We start from the raw sequence: 4,705 nt of genomic DNA on the forward strand, positions 1-4,705 counted from the left end.
CTCCAAGTAGCCAGAATTACAGGCACGCGCTACCACGCCCAGCTGATTTTTTTATTTATTGTAGAGATGAGGTCTCGCTGCCCAGGCAGGTCTCAAACCCGCGGGCTCAGGCAATCCACTCACCTCAGCCTCCCAAAGGCGTGGGATTACAGGCTGAGCCACCGAGCCAGGCAATTTTTTGATTTATTGTAGAGATGAAGTCTCATCAAATTGCCCAGGCTGGTCTCGAACCCATGGGCTCAGGCAATCCTCTCACCTTGATCTCCCAAAGTGCTGGGATTATAGGCGTGAGCCACCGCACCCAGCTGTGCTGAGTTTTTGTCATTATCCTGTCAGAGATTACAAACTGACAGCCCACAGAAATGCTTTTGTATTGTTTGGTATTGCTTGCCTTGAAGTGTTTTCAGTTTCTTTGAACTTGATTCTAAGTGGGGCATGTATTCTTCAGTTCACCACAATCCCCTTGGCTCCCAGCTAGTTGCTCATTCACTTTACGTTTTAAGCCAGTAAGGCATTTGTGTGTGCAGTCCCTGAGCCATGGGGGAACGCTTGACATAACTGAAAGAAAAACTAGGAAGAAATAGCTCTGAGTATATATTATAACTTTCATTTTGTATATGACGTATGACCAATTTTTTAAATCAGTTTTCAAATCCTCAACATTTGACTCATTTTTTTTTTGAGTTGGAGTCTCACTCTGTCGCCCAGACTGGAGTGCAGTGGCACACTCACGGCCACTGCAGCCTCGACCTGCTGGGCTCAGGTGATCCTTCTGCCTCAGGCTTCCAAGTAACTGAAACCACAGGCATGTGCTACCACGCCTGGCTGATTTTTTGATTTATTGTAGAGACAAGATCACGCTATGTTGCTCAGGCTGGTCTCAAACCCCTGAACTCAGGCAATCCTCTCATCTCCGCCTCCCAAAGTGCCTGAATTACAGACCTGAGCCACCGCACCTGGCCTCTTTTTTTGTGAGTTGGGGATCTCACTCTGTCTTCCAGGCTAGAGTGCAGTGGCACAATCCTGGCTTACTGCAGCCTTGACTTCCCGAGCTCAGGTGATACTTCCTCCTCAGCCTCCTGAGTAGTTGGGACTACAGGGCCCACCACCATGCCTAGCTTACTTTTTGAATTTTTTTTTTTTTGAGTCAGAGTCTCACTCCTTTACCCAGGTTACATGCTCACGACCACTCCAGCGTCGACCTTCTGGACTCCAACGATCCTTCCACCTCAGCCTTCCGAGCAGCCAGAACTATAGACGCACACTACCATGCCTGGCTAGTTTTTAAATTTTTTACTGTAGAGATGAGGTCTCACCAAGTTGCCCGGGCTGGTCTTGAACCCGCGGGCTTGGGCAGTCCACTTACCTCGGCCTCCCAAAGTGCTGGGATTACAGGCTAAGCCACTGAGCCCAGCCAGGAGTTATTAAAGGAGCCTATATTAGTGGTGTCCCATTGTTGCTGTTACAGATTTACCACAAGCAGTGGCTTAAAGCACTTAAGTGGCCGGGTGCAGTGGCTCACGCCTGTAATCCCAATATTTGGGGAGGCCGGGGCGAGAGGATTGCCTGAGCCCAGGGGTTCGAGACCAGCCTGGGCAACTTGGCGAGACCTCATCTCTACAATAAATCAAAAAGATTATCTGGGCATGGTGGTACAAACCTGTGGTTCCAGTTCATTGGAAGGCTGAGGCAGAAGAATCACCTGAGCCCAGTGGGTTTAGGCTGCGGTAGCCGTTGAGTGTGCACTCCAGCCTGGGCTGCAGATTGAGATTCCAACTCAGGAAAAAAAAAGAAAAGAAAAAAGCAACATAATGCTATATTACAGTTGTGGATGTCAGAAGTCCTAAATGGCTCTCACTGGGCGAAAATCAAGATGTTGACAGATTGCATTCTTTGCTGAAGACTCTAGGGGAGAACCCCTGGCCTTTCCAGCTTCTAGAGGCTGCCTGCATTCCTTGGCTCAAGACTTCCCTTCCAGCCAGCAGTGTTTTCACTCCTGCTTCTGCTTCTGTCTTCCCTCTCCTTTTATGACTCTTTTCTCCCCCCTTCCTCTTTCCCTTATAAGGACCCCTCTGATTACATTGGGACCATTCAGCTAATGCAGGGTATCTCCTATCTTCAGATCCTCAATTTAATCACATCTCTAAAGCCTCCTTTTCCACGTGAGGTGACATATTTACAGGTTCTTGAGATTAGGATGTAACATCTTTGGGACGTTACCCTACCGACTGCAAAGACTGAAAAGGAACAGTCGGAGAGGGTCTTCTATAACCAAGAGAGTGGTGTTTCAGAGGTTAAATGGGGAGTTTCAAGAGTTAAAATGAGAACGAGAGATATACTATTGGTTTTGGCAGGAGTTGTTGGCAATCTTTGCCAAAAAAGTTTCAGCAGAGTAGGTTGGGTAAAAGGCAAATTGCAGTGGGTTGAGCCCTCAATGGAATGTGAGGGAAGCAGGGACATTTTTTTGATCTTTTTGCCCCCCAAACTACAAAAATAATACATGGTGGTAAAAATAATTCAAACATGCCAAGAAAGTGAAAGCTCTCTGTGGCTGGGCGTGGTGGCTCACGCCTATAATCCCAGCACTTTGGAGACTGAGGTGAGAGGATTGCCTGAGCCCACAGGTTTGAGACCATCCTGGGCAACTTGGTGAGACCTCCTCGCTACAATAAATCAACAAATTAGCCAGGTATAGTGGCACGTGCCTGTAATTCTACCTACTTGGAAGGTTGAGGTGTAAGGATCACCTGAGCCCAGCAGGTTGAGGCTGTGGTAGCCATAAGTGTGCCTGCTGGGCTCCGGCGATCCTTCCGCCTCAGCCTTCCGAGTAGCCAGAATTCAGGCATGTGCTACCACGCCCGGATGATCATTTGATTTATTGTAGAGATGAGGTAAAACTCTAAAATTCATGTATTAAAAACTCGGATTGAGCCAAGCACTCACCTCAGCCTCCCCAAAGCGCGGGATTACAGGCTGAGGCACCGAGCCCGGCTCAATCACAGTTTTTAATAAATGAATTTTAGAGTTTTTTGGGTCCCCCTTCATACTAACATGTTTTTTAATGAGATCATTTAATAGATGTTTTTCTCTTTTCTTTTTTAACTTAACCATTCATATTGATTATCATTATATTTCAATACAATCAGGTTTCCCTCACTCTTTTTAGAACTGAATAGCACTCCATTGTGTGAATGTCTAATAATTTATTTGATCAGCCCCCTACTGATGGACCCTAGGATAGCATTTAATTTTTTGCTCTTATAAACTATGCTGAAGCGAACACCCTTGCACAACTGTCTCTGCGCACAGATATAAACATTTCTCTAGGAGAGGTTTCTAGAAGTGGAATTGCTGTCTCAGAGAGTATGAATATTTTGCTAGTTTCTTCTTTTTTTTTTTGAGTTGGAGTCTCACTCTGTTGCCCAGGCTGAAGTGCAGTGGCATGCTCACAGCTCCTGCAGCCTTGACCTCCTGGGCTCAGGTGATCCTTCCATCTTGGCCTCCTGAGTAGCTAGGACTACAGGTGTTCTCTACCACACCTGGCTAATTTTTTGATTTATTGTAGGGATGAGGTCTTGCCAGGTTGTCCAGGGTAGTCTCAAATTCCTGGGTTTAGGCAATCCTCTTGCCTCTGCCTCCCAAAGTGCTGGATTACAGGCATGAACCACTGTGCCCTCCCCCCACTTTTATTTTTTTAGAGTCACAGTCTCACTCTGTCACCCAGGCTGGAGTGCGATGGCACAATCATAGCTACTGCAGCCACAATGGCTAGGCTCAGGCGACCCTTCTACTTCAGCTTTCCAAATAGCTGGAACTACAGTCACATGCAACCAGCCCAGCTAATTTTTTTGATTTATTGTAGATACAAGGTCTTATACTGCACAGGTTGGTCTCGAACTCCTGAGCTCAGGCCATCCTCTCACCTTGGTTTCCTAAAGTACTGAGATTTCAGGCATGAGCCTCCATGCCCAGCTAGTTTCTTTTTTAAAAAATCATACAAATGAATTATCAGTACATTGGCATTCTAAAAGACTTAAAGACATTTCACATAAATTAAGTCGTCACATACAGTTCTCCTCTTCCTGTCCCTCACCAAATTCCATTTAATTCCTCAGAGATCAACACTGTTTCCTATTTATACTCATTATTTCTGTTTTCACATGCATGCATGCACACACAGCATTTTAGGAAACATAAATAGTATCATACTACACATTTTTTTTTTTTTTTTAGTTGGAGTCTCACTCTGTTGCCCAGGCTGGAGTGCAGTGGCACATTGACAGCCACCACAGCCTCAACCTACTGGACTCAGGCGATCCTTCCACCTTAGCCTTCCAAGTAGCTGGGACTACAGGCACACTCCACCACACTCAGCTGATTTTTTGATTTATTGTAGAGTTGCCCAGGCTGGTCTCAGCCTCCCAAAGTGCTGGGATTATAGGCATGAGCCACCGCACTCAGCTTATGTTACACGTTTTTTTGTTGTTGTTGTTGTTTTTTGAGTTGGAGTTTCACTCAGTCGCCCGGACTGGAATGCAGTGGAACGCTCCCGGCCACTGCAGCCTCGACCTGCTGGGCTCTGGTAATCCTTCCACCTCAGCCTTCCAGGTAGCTGGAACTACAGGCACACGCTACCACGCCCGGCTAGTTTTTGACTTATTGTAGAGACGAGGTCTCGTCAAATTGCCCAGGCGGGTCTCAAACC

The 4,705-nt window shown here is 46.5% G+C and overlaps 1 protein-coding gene across 6 annotated transcripts in view; it reads left to right on the forward strand.

The window, feature by feature from the left end:
- DGKA (diacylglycerol kinase alpha) overlaps window positions 1-4,705 on the forward strand; it is a 26,206-nt gene that overhangs the window by 14,865 nt on the left and 6,636 nt on the right. The window lies entirely within an intron of this gene.

The sequence above is a fragment of the Carlito syrichta genome, unplaced genomic scaffold (assembly GCF_000164805.1).
Source record: "Carlito syrichta isolate Samal-C Ts95f unplaced genomic scaffold, Tarsius_syrichta-2.0.1 Scaffold307179, whole genome shotgun sequence".
NCBI lineage: Eukaryota > Metazoa > Chordata > Mammalia > Primates > Tarsiidae > Carlito > Carlito syrichta.